General features: G+C 37.6%; 1 protein-coding gene across 3 annotated transcripts in view; it reads left to right on the top strand.

Moving 5' to 3' along the window:
* LOC145690064 (uncharacterized) overlaps positions 1–16,217 on the top strand; it is a 1,134,032-nt gene that overhangs the window by 839,291 nt on the left and 278,524 nt on the right. Inside the window, exon 1 of one of the 3 annotated variants that reach the window (XM_081764581.1) lies at positions 9,622–9,722. The exons of the other annotated variants lie outside the window; for them this stretch is intronic. The gene's annotated coding sequence lies outside the window, so the exon portion shown is untranslated. Of the gene's footprint in view, positions 1–9,621; positions 9,723–16,217 lie in introns of those variants that run through there. 3 annotated transcript variants of the gene reach the window in all.

Below are 16,217 nucleotides of genomic sequence, written 5' to 3'. Positions count from 1 at the left end.
AAAGTAAAAATGGGGTTTATATCTGTTTCTTGGTCTTTTTTTTTCTTTCTTTTGCGTGTTAGATTGTTTTCATAGCCAGTAAAACACACATCAAGATGTGTAACTTTTAGGGACGTTGTAAGGTTTTGGTTTCATAGCCAGTAAAACACACATCAAGATGTGTAATTTTTAGGGACTTCGTAAGGTTTTGTTTTCATAGCCAGTAAAATACACATCAAGATATGTGAAGTTCGGGCACTTTATGAGGTGGTCAGGCAACCAGCATGCCTTTGTGGTTTGTTGGGTTGCATAACTTACTGGGGACAAATGAAGTGCCAGTCCGAAAATCAATCAAGATAGCCAATACCGGACCGAACAAAAAACGAATAATAAGTGTTGTAAAGGCTCTTTATAATTGTGGAATTTACTACAGGAAAACAAAGACCATTTTTTAATAAGAAAAATAATAAAAGTCAAAACAACAAAATTCCCGTTGTTTCCCCTCCCATTTGTATTTCTTTCTTTCTTTTATGGAAAGTAAACTACAAAGTAAAGATGGTTTGTTTTGCATCTCTAAATGTCAGCATTGAAAAAATACAGACAGAAAGATTCAGACAGTAGATATTGTAATTAGAGAAAGTCAAGCTGTAGCTAATTAGCCAGGACGTAGGCAATTAAAGACTCTGTAGACAATTAAAGTATGAGACTGTGGCCGATTAAAGCAACACTATAACAAATTATAGTAGAGTGAGACTGTAGTTACTCAGCCAGTGAGTCAGACTAATCAATTGAAGGGCCGAGCTGTTGCTAATTAAGGAGTCAGACAGTTATAAATTAAATGTGAGACTGTAGATATAATCAGTCAAGCTGTATCTAATTTATCAGACTGTAGCAAATTAGAGTCAGGCGGAAGACAATTAGAGTGTCAGATTATAGCCAACTGTAGTCAATCAGAGACCTAGAATAACGAATTAGAGAATCATACTGAGTCCAATTTAAAGAATCAGGCTCTAGCAAATTAGTATAGAGAGTTGGACTGTTACTGCAAAATTGTTTGTTTTCTTCTTCGCAATTTAATTGGCCTAGAACCACCTGAGGATGCCATTGAAGGACAGGTTATGGTATTTTAAAATATCCTGTTCAATCAAGATTGTTTATTCCGAATGTTCTAGTTCGTTTCACGGTGGTTCTTTTAGTTTTCGATAAACTAAATTACCAGCTCATTTTGTTCCTGTAGATACATAGAAAAACAATGTAAAGGCAGCTTTCTAATGAACATTTGTAATTCACTGATTTGCTTGAACTTTGTAGTCATTATCCCAGTCTGTGTTCGTATTGCCAATCACTTTACCTAACGCCAAATTAGAGGAATTTGATCATGTAAATAATGGGCTAACAAATCCTCGGAGAAAACGAAATTACAAACTTTAATACAAGCCGTGCACCTTATTTAAGGAGTTAAACAATTTCCTTTGCCCTAAAGAACTTCATTTTATCCCTTACCTGTAGCGAAGAAGCTGACATTAAGCCGCCAACTAGGCTAATGTTCTCCTTCCCACCTCTGTGTTTTTTTTCTTTTTTCTTCCTCTCTGACTTTCAATGACGTCAGCAGAACTTGGTGCAACAACTCTAGTTAGCTCACTGGAAAAACTGGTTTATTATGTAGGATATTGATCCTAGAAAGTGTTACGAATGTTAAGAGCTCTCAAACTTACAAAATGAGAAAAAGTGAAACAAATGAATTACAGGCTTCTAAGTACAAATGTGACAAAGTGATTTGTACAGGGTGTACTTGAAAAGTAGCGAAATTGTACATTATTTGAGCGTAACTTGCATAACTCAGATTTTGGCTTGTTGTTGTTGTTTGAATTGGTGGGTTTGCATCCCGTTCAGCAGCAAGCTTATATGGGATGCAGATCTACAGCTTAACATGGGACCCGAACCACATGAGTTTCTGTCGAAAGTAGAATCCAGATCTCCCTCGTCGAAGACGCACGATAACCCTATGGCCACGATTATACTCTCAGATATTGGCATTTAAATCCTTATGAATGGGGGCTATAGGCCACAGTCACTTGGAATCAAAAGTGATACTTAAGTAAATTAGTGGAGGGCCTGTAGATTGATTTCTAATTATGAGAAATAAAACGATGAACATTAGATTAGCTGACATTCCAATCGGGTGCTGCGAATCTTGTTTAAGTAGGTACGTATTCGGATGTAAAAAATTGTTATTAGATATAAGAAACATACTTTTGATAAAGTTGGTACTTCCAAACATCTAGAACCAATATTACCAGACGACAGGCCCATATACAGGGGGTCTAGCCCCCCTAAAATTTGCTGCCCCCCTTAAATTTTGACAGTAGGCTTGCAAATGAACTATAATGTGGTTGGATCGGGCCCCGCCTACATTTTTGGTCTGCCTACCGGCCTGACAGACGAGAACCATATTCACGAAGAAATTAAATGTCGACTGAAAGCAGGGAATTTGTGTTATTATTCAGTTCAAAATCTTTTGTCGTCGCGAATTCTGTCGAGAAATTTGAAATATGTAAAACGATAATCATGCCTGTTGTTCTGTATGGTTCAGAAACATGATCGGTTATTCTGAGGGAAGAACATAAACTGAAAATATTTGAGAACAAGGTTCTGAGACGACGGGAATGGGGAATGGCGGAAACTTCATAACAAGGAACTACATAATTTATACGGTTTACCAAACATTGTTAGGGTCATCAAGTCTAGGAGGCTCAGGTGGGCAGGTCATGTAGCTAGAATGCAAGAAAGTAGGAACGCTTTCAAAGTCTTGACTGGAAGTCCAATCGAAAACCGACCATTACCAAGACCTAGGCGCAAATAGGAGGACAATATTAAGGTGGATCTCGCAGAAATTGGAATACAATGTAGACGATGGATCCAGTTGGCTGAGAATAGAAGTCAGTGGATAGCTTTTGTGAACGCAGCATTGAACCTCCGGGTTCCATAGGCCATAGAGTTAGTTAGTTTTTATAAGAAACGTCGTTAGATGTATGAGTAAAACTTTGCGAGTTCTGTGCATCATAAGCAAGTCATTTGAAAATTGTATTCACTATACACTGTTAAGATGTACGATAAGCGTACCAAAATTACATGCAAATTACATAAAACTCCCACAGTTTTGAATTTTCGAGTTATTATATTTCTGTCGCTTTTGAACGCAATTCCCATACACCTCTTTGTATCCCACTATGAGAAGTCATTTTCGAGGATACATTGTAGACACTGGATAATCTCACTTCATCAAAAGGTCGTTCAAGGTTGACCGGGATTTTCGTACGTAAATAATCGATGAATAGCCGGATCATGATGAAACTTACGGGTGACGTAATGTGTTCATTTTCGAGTAACTAGCGCCCGGGCATGGCGTATTTGGCGCACGCACAGCAGTTGCAGCGAACATGGCGGCAAGCAGTGTGTCTGTGCCTGTGGAGCAGCGGTATGTAATCAAATTTCTTGTGAAGGAGAAAGTTAAACCAGCTGAGATTTTAAGAAGATTGCGAGCACAGTATGATGAACAAACGATGTCACGGACAAGAGTGTACGAATGGTGTGAACAGTTTCGCGAAGGATGGGAGCTGGTGACAAATGAAGCGCATGGACACATTTGCCCGACTGTAGTCATACCAGTGATTATCGCATGTGTTGAGCAAATGATTCTTGAGAACTGGCGAGTAACAGTGCTGGATATTGCTGCCGAGGTGAATATCAGTGTTGGGAGTGTTGAGACAATCACTCACGACCACTTACGCTTCCGCAAAATTTGTGCAAAGTAGGTTCCCCGCCAGCTCACATTTGATCAGAAGGGGACACGCATGACGGTCTGTGAACAGTTTCTGAATCGGTTTCGAGTCGAAGGTGATGAATTGTTGCAATCCATCATCACGTGTGATAAAGCAGCCGTCCACCAGAAAGATCATGGCAAACGTCTTCTGGAATATGAAGGGTGTTAAAAATGTGGATTTTTTGGACAAAGGGAGAACAATTGATGCCCATTATTACTCCACATTGTTGAGTGGTGCTGTACGAATGTCCATTCTCAAGAAAAGACCTGGGATGTTGTCTGGAAATGTCATTCTTCTCCATGACAATGCCCTCCCTCACACGGCCAATGTGACAACAACGACTCTAGCCGAAATGCACTGAGAAGCTCTGCCCCATCCCCCTTACAGTCCAGATTTAGCCCCAGTGATTATCATTTATTTTCACCCCTTTAAGACTATCTGGGAGGGAAGAAATTCACGACAGATGAACCACTGCGGAACGATGTCTTCAAGTGGCTACAACAACAACCAAGTTCTTTGTATGTCAAAGGAATTAGGGAGCTGCCACAACGATGGCAATGTTGCATCGATGCGCACGGAGAATACTTTGAAAACCTGACATAGTTTGGTGCTTCTTGTGCTATCTGCTTCCTCTGAAGAAATAAAAGTTCCGGTCAACCTTCGGACAACCCTTGTATGTCGTAGGTATGTTTACACTTAACTTCGACGTATATGCAGGGGGTAAAAGTGAGGGGTGGAACGAGAGAGAACGCCATTGTCCCACTTCCAAAAATGTTTATGGCGTCTCCCCACTTCCTAAAGAATTACAATGGGCAAAGATAGGCACGGAGGGCGGCGTGACATCATCCATCCTCCTACTTTTTCAGGTCCACTTTTACCCCTGAGTATATGCACCAATTTTGATGTTTTTTCTTTCTTTATTTGAGAAAGTACAACTTTTCGGTGCTTCCATATAAATTTCTTTAGAATTTGATACTAATCTTTGCAAGTAGATTATGAAATATCTCAAAATTAAAATATCATGCTTATAGGCAATTATATATTCTTTAGCAAATTATGGTTGCATCACAGCTCAGGAGGTGTACTGCAAAGTTTTGGAACACTCGTATAGTATATTATAGTATCTCTGTTAAATGTAATAAATTAAGCAACTCGATTGCGTGTGTGAGGTCCGTTAAAATTTTTATAGTAAAAACCAAGTTTACAGTTTATCATAAATATTGTCTACGGAACTGCAACTGCCTGGTTGTTTTGAACGATACTAATACAGTAATAACACTTTCCTATAAAATGTTCATCATATTCTGTAATAGGCATGTATATTAGCTATTATTTATCTATATTGCTTCCTTACCTTCTCTCCGCAGCTAGTTGTTCCGTCACGGTGCTCCGTTTGGAAATAGCTGCTATAGAATTTTGAGGTAGAAATCATTTCCCATTTCCTAGAAGGGAGCCGCCACAAATAAGATACATTATTTTTTCTTTAATTTTCATTTTTATTTAGTATCAGATTTAATAGATTTTATATTGACGTGGGTAATAATAATAAAAAAAGAACGTCCAGTCCAGACCATAAATTGATTTCAAAAGTTGTAAATATTTCATTTATATCAAGACCAATTTCCTTTTATAAAAAAATGTATTTTTGCAATATAGATGAAACAGTTTAATTTCCCCAGTAGATTGCTGTCTCCCTCCCCCTCTACTTTCTATTATAGCTTGCTTAATCGTCACAAGTAGAAAACAAGTGAAAGAATACTTTTATTATCTCATAAAAGCAGGTTCATTTTTATTTAAAATACGTATAACTACAGAAATTATCAGAGTAGCAGTATTTAAAAATATTGTAAATAGATGACAATACACAAAATATTTCTTACTAATGTTGTTAGGAATGAGACCATTCCGTACAGTAATAAAAAGAAGTATGTAGTATCCTCTCTTTTATTTAGGAATAAAGAATTTCATATGTCCTGTTACTGGACACTGTAACTTATAATTTATTGCTGATATATTTATAATCTTACGCTGTAGATTATATTCGCACATCGAATTTGTTTATAGTTCAAAAGTTTTTTTTCTATATTTAGGTTATTCTTTCAACTTTCACCCAGAAAATTAACTTTTGAACAAATAAATATGTTAATTCAACCTAAGCAGGTTTATCCATATTTCTCATTTATTTCCATAGTTTTTTATATATATAATCAGTTTTTTTGTCTACCTTTATATTTATGTTGATTGTGAACGTCTTCCCGCATTTTCCCCCGTATAAAAGAAGTCCTGACTGACTGATCAACTCTTAGGCCAAACCGCTTAAGCTAAAAACTTGAAATGTTGATAGTGCATAGCTTTTGTGACGTTAAGTACCACTGAGGAAGGATTCTTGGAAATTAGACGGGGAAGGGTGAGAGATGTGGTAACAATTGTTATACTAAAATGGTCATTGCTTCGAATTTCTGAAGGACAATCACTTGAAATTTAATATCTGTATTTTTTATTAAAATAATTGGAATGTGTTCCACTGTTTTTTTATATTTCTCCTTGAAGGAAAAAAGAGGATGGAGTTGCCATTCTTATAACAGGATGATCATATCTCGAAATCCTTTACGGTTATAGAGACGTAATTTGGTATTTAGACTTTTCAAAGACTGAATTAATAAGTACGAGACAAAAGGCCGAGAAAATGCGGGAGTCTGGGAGCGAAGTCTACCAAGAGATTGCAACTAAGGCGTTATACATTTGTATCATGCTGGTGAATCCAGCCGCGGTCGCAGGCAAGAAACATGCAGATAATAAGTTTACTGTAAATTTGAAATCATAGGGCAGGAATAGTAGGAGATAGAGGTCTGCACGGGCCATAAAATTTAGCCCGGCCCGACCTTTGAATTTAGGCCTATAATGTGAGGGTCGACCCGCATCCAAAATATGTTTTAGCATTTAAACCCGAGCACTGCCCGAGCTTGTGTGTTAACCAAATGAGAGTGACATTTAGAAAGTGAGCCCGTACATTTAGAAAGTGAGTCCGTTAAGGCCCGAGAAATATGGTTGTATATTTAACAATTTACGGCCCGAACCCGGCCCGGGCCCAAACTGATATGCTTTGAGGGTCCGAGTCCGGCCCGCGGGCCAGGTCGGGTTCAGCCCGAACCCTTCCGACGCAAAAGAACAACGCTATGCAGAATTGACAGGCGTACATGAGTTATAATACACCTAAAAATGACTTCAAGAGTCACGTACCTGCTACAAATGAAGAAAAGTGCTCTAGCACGTTGTAGAACTATAATAGCATAGAAAAACTGTTTTATATTTTTGTTTACAGAATTACATTCTTCTAGTTTCTCCTTTATTACTTCTGACCAATGAGAGGAAGATCGTGGGAGTGAAAAACTAGTTTGAGATTCCAACGGGTTTATACGTTTCATGGTCCCCATGGAATAAGTTATTTATGTATCTAAACCAAACTTTAAACCACAGGTTAGCATAAGATGTTTTCAGTTTCTCGACATTTGTTTCTGCTTTAAAATATAAGTGTGAAAATAAAAAAAATGCAATGTTCTCAAAAACTGCTCTAACAATCTCGTTTATATTTCATTCATCAATATATTAATAACAACCCTATACCATGGTATAAGTCATTTCTCTTGAAAGTGGCAGAGTGGGTTCGATTCCCGCTGGGGACACAGTTGAAAAGGTGTAAAAATCCTTTTCGAGCGAGTCATCCTGAGTGAGTTTTTCCTCGGTTTTCTTCATTTACACCAATCAAAATGAAGTGAAATAAAATGTTTGAGTTTTACGGCCCACGGTTATGCCGGCTTGGCTAAAGGAGACGGTGATGATGAGAAATGAATGAAATGGTGGAATGAAGAAAGTGGGAGGAAACGGAAGAACCGCGAGGGAACGCACGCATTACACCAGTCAAATGCAGGGATATTACCTAACATACAGGTTCCAGGCCGTTTCCTTTCTTCTCTTCATCTGATAGTGTGATCACCGAGGGACGTTATTCATAGGGGTTGCCAGATTTCGTAAATGAAAAACCCGGATACCAATCTCTGACTATATATGAGAACCATGAGAATCAGAGGAACGTAACTCCATTTTCGTAGGTTTACAGACGAGAGGACACAAATATTACCGTATTTACTCGCGTAATTTTCGCACTTTTTTAGACGAAAAAAGTTGTTTTGAAACAAGGGTGCGTAAATTATGCGGGGAAAAAATTAGCCTCATCAGTGAACATCATCTAATTTTTTCCCCAGTCAAAATAACAAGAAAATACCGGTACACATTTTCTTTGTAGCAAGAATTGACAACAAAACTAATTCTAAATTTGTAGAAAAATAACATTAAAAAATTGATTAAGAAGTCGTGTGGTTTCCTACCTTACAACAATGGCTTTGCTGCGTTGCCAATTGTTCATTAGCTACCGTAATTGATTCCTGGAAAAATGCTGTTTCACAAAAAGTTTCCGCGTGCGCAAATTACGCAAGGAAAATAAAATATACAGAAAATGCCCTTCAAAATTGGGATGCGAAAATTATGCGAGGGCGAAAATTACGCGCATATTTACGGTATTTTCTTAGAAATGTGTTCTTTTAACAAGATGGTAGTTGAGCTACATTACAACAGATGATCAACAAGGAGAGCAGATAGCGTTACGTTCCCTTTACACCAAGTGAGGCTTTCAAAATTATGTCCAAACATGAGGAAAACGAAAACGCATTTTTGGAGTTACGTTCCTCTGGTCATGCGAGGATATGAAGTCAGGGTTCCTACTCATTTGGTCAGAATTAATTAATTACGTGTCCTTTCCAGGTTACTACTCAATTTTCCAGTTCATTCTATACATAGTTAATACAAATGAAGTCCCGTCCCACAAGGGATGTATAAAGAATGTGAAAGGTAACAAGAATAGCTGCCTGGCTGTTATTCTGAATTCCGATTTGTTTTGCTTAACAGGTCCTAAATATTGTGCAAATTACCATATACTTTCCTCCAATTTATAATTGAAGGGATACTTTATCACCTGAGCCGAAAACACTACCCTAGAAGAAATAGAAATTTAGCATTTAGCAAGAAAATACATTTACGTTAAATTTATAACGATAAACAAAAAGAAAATCTCTTTAAAGACTTGCGCATGCTCTCCAAAAGTTTGGCAGAACAAAAAATCCAGTATCAAAATTAAATAATACATAATGCGTTTAACTGTTACTTCTTGCGCTACAGTAAGTTGTTATGGAATATTAACCTGAAATTACTAAAAAAAAAATTATGAGATAAGGGAAAATATAAATCCAAAATTATTAAATGCGTGCACAGCATCTTTAGAAATATTTATTCATACATGGGAAAGTATATTAGACAACTCAGTTCTGTAATCGTTGAAGTGGAAGGATTTCAAATGAAACTTCCGTTTATACTCGATGTGAAACATACTAGTTCTTGCGGGTTGAATTCTTTCCAATCTGATATCATGTTCCAGTGGACATGTGTGATGAAAAAGTTTAAAAAAAAAATGCTGTTCTTCTATGAATATAACTTTAAAATCTGAACCGAGATCAAAAATAAGACACAATCCAAGAACAAAATAAGACGAAAAATAAGTCATATGACCTTGTTGCCAGGGTTGAGTGTGTAAATGGATTTTCCGATAAAATTAAAACACATTACGTAAACACTCTCAAAGTGACTATTTTAACAAAAAAGAAAAATGTATTTTTCTTTTGTATTGATAACAAGTGTGCTTCAAAATATCTTTTAGTCCAGTATAAAAGCTGACAGTTTTGAACAGACATCATCATTCAATCATCGTCGCTCATCCTTCATTATTCAGTGATTAACCTTCTCTGGACGTCGAGACGCTAAGCTCAGCGGCGTGTTCTAACCAGCAACTATGGGAGGACTAAATAGACTGTGAGTATGCTTGGTGCTTAACTTATTGCATGACTTAAGTTGTGTTAAAGAGAGTACTTAATCAAATGAACGCTCGAGAGAACTTAAGGACTCTCTCCTTGTGATGTGAACTCCGTACTACTATACTACGTACATCCTATTATAATTCTGCATAATATTGTTCGCACTATATCGTTTATGTAAATTTGTAATGGTGTTAGTTAAATATATTCTTTTAAGCATATTTTAATAAAGTTACTCTCATAATTATATGGCATAACTCGTTTCTTATATTATAACACGCATCCAGCAAGTTATGCAAGAATTCAGAACTTATAATATTATTTTAATTTTATAAATCTCAAAAATACGTGACATTTAAGCAACATCGCACTAAAGAACGAAAGCCGGGACAAACATGTGTCCCGAAAGCGTTTTCGGGACAGTTATTTCTCATTGAAAACCGGGACTGTCCTGGAAAACCGTTACGTCTGGCAACTCTAGTTATTCATCATACGTGCTGAATGGCTAACATGGCCATAGATGCCGAAAGCCCAGAAATCTCATTCCTAATCCTGATCCTAAATGTATCTTTAAAAATCCCAAATATGGTACGGTACTTTGCTCTTGAGAGTGAGTTATTGTCGGACAATATTCTCGGAGACTGTTCATGTCTTATATCCGATGTTTTGTCCATTTCAACTTGTAAGCCCGATGGCCTGAATCTTTGGGACAGTCAGCGTCGAGTTTGAACAAGTTGTGACATGTCAGTAGATTTCCAGATGCAGAACAGTGAGGACATTTTAAGAGTTTCTGTCGCGCATTATGGATTTTGAGCGACGCTCAACATTAATTTTTGTTTTACGCTGGGGAAAAGTACCAAAGAAGGTCACAAAATGTTAAAATCACTGTATGGCGATGAAGCGATGACAATGAAGACACTTCACAAAAAAGAAATATGATCGATTCAAGAACGGCAATGAATCGGTTGAAGACGAGCAATGATCGGAACGTCCTTCGTTGTCAAAACCTCATAAAAACGTGTAAAAAGTGGTATAAATAATTCCTTCAAACAGGCAAATGACTATTCAAGAACTTTTCCAAGAATTAAATCTCTCTTCGGGTTCCATGCACAGTATTTTAACCACTGATTTGCAAATAAGAAGAGTGATTGTGATTTTCTTTCCCTGACTTTTGACTAACGAACGGAAGTTTCGGACCGAAAAAAAAATTCCCATATGTCCACACCCGCTGTATTCTCCGAATATAGCATCATGCGACTTCTGGCTCTTCCCTAAAATCAAAACCGTCCTAAAAAGGAAGACATTTTGCTACCATTCCCGACATTGAGGGGTGACTATGACACAGTTGAAGACACTCAAGAGAGAAGACTTGAGAAGTGCTTTCAATCGTAGCATAAACGTTGGAACAAGTGCATCGCAAATCAAGAGGAGTACCTTAAAAGAGATTGATTCATATTTGATATAAACTTATTATTTTGTTCGTAGCAAAATGATTAACTGTACTTTTTGATCATACCTCGTATACAGGCCCGTATCTAGGGAGGTCTAGGGGGTCGCCCCCCCTAAATTTTTGCTGGCCTCCTAAAAGTTTTACAGTAGGCTTGCAAAAGAACTATAATATAGTGATGAACTATCATATGGTTGGATCGGTCCACCCCTAACTTCCGCCCCCCCCCTAAGTTTTGGGGCTGGCTACGGACCTGCTCGTATATCAATCGAAAAAAAAATATGTTTGAGGTAAGTCTTAAAAAAACCAAACGTCTGTGACCAAGACCCGACCGACAAGAATGTTTTATCTAGTCCGCGATAAATAATAAAAACATTTAATCTGTTCTCGTTTCTAACACCATCCGTAACATGAAGAGTACATAACTTTCGATCATAAATTATTGTCAAGATATATTTTCTTTAACTTTTTAAGTTACCAAGCTCATTCTGCAAGAACGGTGTTAATGCTGAGTTTATCTTTTTTTGAAAAATGCATCTTTCATAGAGTTGCTTTCAAATGTTCGCCACTCAGGTCCTAATTCGCCTGGACACATGAAACTACAAACAGGTCACGAAAAATAGAACAAAAATTCACGAACATAAAGTATGTTATTAAATTGATATCGTTTCATGTTTATTTACACATTTTTTACTTTTAATACATATTTATATATTGGCCTGAGCCTCAAGTGTGTGTACCTCTTACATTCTCCTGGCTCTCGGTGCATTGCAAATTGGTCTCATCCCTGAGGTAGAGTATTGTCATCAGGTCCGGTCATCTACATATTAAGACCTTCGGGTACGAATTGTGGGCATCAAATTGGAGTCAAGCTTGACCTATAAGGTGTTGAGAGCTCCAAATTAGGACCGAAATTCGGTGTACAAAGTATACAATAAAGCCCTTTTTTTCGGACTGATATCGGGTCTTCAATTATTTGGAGGGGGCTCCAGATTTAGGCCAAACTCCAGCTGTAAATTTCAAAGTTAAAAATTATATTCCTTAAGCTTTAACATTTCTGTAATTTTTCACTCCTTCTTTGCAATCTTTAAAAAAAGCCAAGATGTACAGTCAGCGACAAAAGTTATTTCCTCTTGATGAAATTAATTTTGTAAATAACTTGAGAATGAAAGGACAATTTGAGTACAGTTTTCAGTTAATTAAAAAGAATGTAATTTTCTGTACATTCCAGGCATACTGCCGTTATTCCTAAAAATAAATTTTGCCAAACGGAAGCAACTTTTGTCGCTGACTCTGCAAGACTTGAACACTTAACTACTCCAAATAGTGGAAGATAAAAGTATATAGATTTGATTTTAAGTTTAGCGTCCCTTTCAGCAGCGAGGCTATATGACACATACACCTACAGCTTAACGTAAAATCCGAACCTCATGACCTCCCACTAGGAATCGAACCTGGATCTTCGATGCCAAAAGCGTGTATGCTAACCTCTTAGCCAGGAGGGGCTCCTAAAAGTATATAAAAAAAATGTGCATTGCTCATGGAGCGAAAGTAACAACAGTTAAAAAAATAGCTAAGAAAGAAAAGTACTTCTACGAATATACGTCACTCATACTATTAAAAGACCCATTAACGCATTAAGAGTACAGTAGACTCCCTGTTAACCGGTCACCACGGAACTGGGTCATGATAGGATAACGAAAAAGTCATCATTTCATACGGTAGCTCCTAAATTGTAAAGCATCTTTATAATGGTCCCGAAAGGCTTACAGTATTACAATTCAATAAATTTAACTGAACAGAGTCAGAAGTTTCCACCAGAAGCTGCTCCAGCGACACTCAGTCAGTTGAACAAAATACTGTATATTAAATAAACACGCTAAACTATTACAAAAACTAGAGCCTTTTTATTTCAAGTGTCCCTCTGTTGGCGCTGCTGCCGATGTGCGTTTTCCCGTACCTCCCTTCAGTAGCGCAAATCCTGAGGGATGTGAGGAACATGTCCCTCCATTCTTGGAACTGTGGGGAACTGTTCCCCCCAATATTCCGATTTGAAATATGCATTTTTGGATAAAAATGTGATAATTTGTGTCTAATTGCCGCAAAAGGAAAGCGAGATGAAATTGATGTTCTCCAGAATCTCTTCAAATCTTCTCGCCTCTCAATGTTGAAGACTACTCTGCTCCCTTGATCCTGCACAGTATTGTTTTTCAAATTCATAAATATTTTGAACATTGCTAAAAAAATGGAATGGTCTTACCCGTTCCTCCCCCCCCCCTGCTGCCAATGCTGAAGACAGATTTGCGCCGCTGCCTCCCTCGAAAGAGGAAGAACAAGTTGCTGTGGTGGACAACCTTCAACACTTGGATGCGGACAGGATTGTCTCGATTGAATTATTTCACGGACTTACGCGCTGTGCACTGTCCTGTTAGCCATTCTAGGAAGCTTACGATCTTCACTCGCAAAGACAAAACGACTGAATGACAAATTGGCAACACAGCAGAGGTCATTCATTTCTTTTCCCAAAGCAAAGGGAATGTATCCTCAAAAAGAAGGCGGGGCTGAAGTATGATTCACATATTTTCCGAGGGCACACTTGAAAGGCTCTACGCACTTATTTATGGCGTATATGTATTGATTGAAGGAAAACACAATACAGAGAAACAAAATGATTTAGCCTACAATATTGAACGAAGTACAGTATTGTATTCTATTATTGTTGTATGTATGCTTATTGTACTTACGAAGCACCGAGCGCAGCTGATATCGAAAATGACTTATCTCTTGGAAGATGGGCGGTTAAGAGAAAGTCCACTGTATATGAACAATTAGACGTAGCAATTTCGTCACTTGCTTCCTAGATGAATCGCCCCTGAAATATTGTAATTACTCTGCACATAATATAGTATTTGAAGTGAAGTCTTAATCGCATCCTCTGCTTGTAAAATAAAGGTACGTATGAAATATACAGGGTGTTTCATAACAACATCGACAACGTTTGAGAGGTGATTCCTGACACCAAGATAAAACAAAACGTATAGACCAACCTGGGTGCACAAATGCTCCCTTTCGGAGTTATAGGCTGTTGAAAACATGAAAAAATGAACTTTAAAGGTCCATAACTCCAAAACTATGAAACCGACCATAGTCGGGTCAAGACTTTACTAAGGAACTAACATATGCACTATCCAAAAACACGTATTTCAGAATCCTAAGATACTCAAGCAACAATTTTTGTAGAGGGAGTTTGGCTACGGGCATATAATCTGAAGTACTTATGTAAGGTAAGGCAGTATGGATGGAAGTAATCAGAAACATGACTGGGTTGAATTGACCCTGAGTAAGTCCTACAACACTCTTTTGTTTCTCCTGCAATGAACCTTCTGATTCCTTCACTCTAGTTATTTAATATTGTCTTTAAGTAAAGAGATGTAGCTTGGAATATATCAACGAAATGGAAATTGCATCTAATTAGACAATGAAAGAAAGGAAAATATTGTAACATACAGTAGAGGCTATTCGCTACATTATTTAAGCCCTGTTCTTTGGAGTTGCGTTCCCTTGGCTACATACTGAAAAGCAAAGCATAACCATCGAGTTTGTCTTGTTGTGGACAAAATCATCAGTGCTAGACTATAGCTTCCTTCCGCTGCCCCAGAGGGAATTGTTGTCACAAAGCGGATGTAATTTACCTTGAAGTCCTTGCATCGTTCCCCTCCTGCTATCCTTAAAAGAAAAACCAACTCAAATCGCCTGGCATTCATTTCTCGTTTCAGTACTCTGCTTTAAATCTAGACACCCAAGGGGAATCGTTGCAAAATGGTGATATACTTCCAGCCCTGTGTTGCACACGAACTATTTTGCTTCACTTCCTTCCCCTCCCCTCCCCTCTTTTCCTCTGCGGGGCCAGCTAAGAGACAGGATACATTTCCTGTCGGTTGTCCAGTAAATTACATTTCTCATCAGTTTAAAGGGCGATTTTAATGTATTTGGTATTCAAATTGCTACTCACAAACTTCTTCCACGGTTAGATCGTGTTATAATTAACCTAACGCACCGCAAATTATCTACTGAGCGTTACGAAACCCTGGAACATTCATGCTACGAGACACATATCACGTTTAATATATTTAGTTCTCTCAGGACAGGAATCTGATTTTATTCACATGGTTAGAATATAGCTGAAAAGTACAATCATAAAATACAAACCGTGATATTTCGTCATTGTGAGCAAACCATGCATATAAAGCTACCTACGATACTTGTTAATTATCTAATAGAGTTCTTCGTATTCTATTTCTGTAGAGGGCACGGTGCTTACCTCTTGTGTGTGGGATCCCTGGTTCGGCCAAATAAGTTTGTAACGGACAATATCGTGTCCGTGGGTTTTCTCGAGGTACTCCCGTTTCCTTCCACTTTCCCATTCCACCATTTATTCCATCATCATTCATTTGCTTTAATCATCGTCTCTCTTAGCCGAAAGGGCATATATAAGAAAACGGTATATACAGGGCCGGATCCAGGATTTTCTGAGGGGGTGCACCAAATAACTGCCAGTACATTTGAATTAAATTTGAGTTTTTTAAATCCCTTTAGACATCTGTGATGTGACTAAGGAATTGTCCTGAAAATGCTAAGTGTCTGGTCTCGATGAATCCTTTTCCTTCAACCTTCAGAAAATTATCTCAAAATATTGGTTTTTTGCAAGACTCACTGCCAGCTTCTCACTTTAGGTAGTGTATATTTACAACGAAAGGGAGGTGCACGTGCACCTTTGCACCCCACTAAATCCGGCCTTGGGTATATATATATATATATATATATATATATATATATATATATATATATATATATATATATATATATATATATATATATATATATATATATATATATATATATATAAATGAAAATGAAACTGACTGTCTTTGTGACTTCGTCATTTTTAGACCACCCGGCCGATCCCGATCAAATTTTCAACATAGATGAGGTTTGGATCTGGCATGGTTTTTATCATGTCATTTTGACAGTTCAGCTTCGGGAAGG

This window comes from Thermobia domestica, chromosome 7, assembly GCF_964235325.1.
Source record: "Thermobia domestica chromosome 7, izTheDome1.hap1.1, whole genome shotgun sequence".
Taxonomy (NCBI): Eukaryota; Metazoa; Arthropoda; class Insecta; order Zygentoma; family Lepismatidae; genus Thermobia; species Thermobia domestica.
This window is presented reverse-complemented; position numbering and strand designations above follow the sequence as displayed.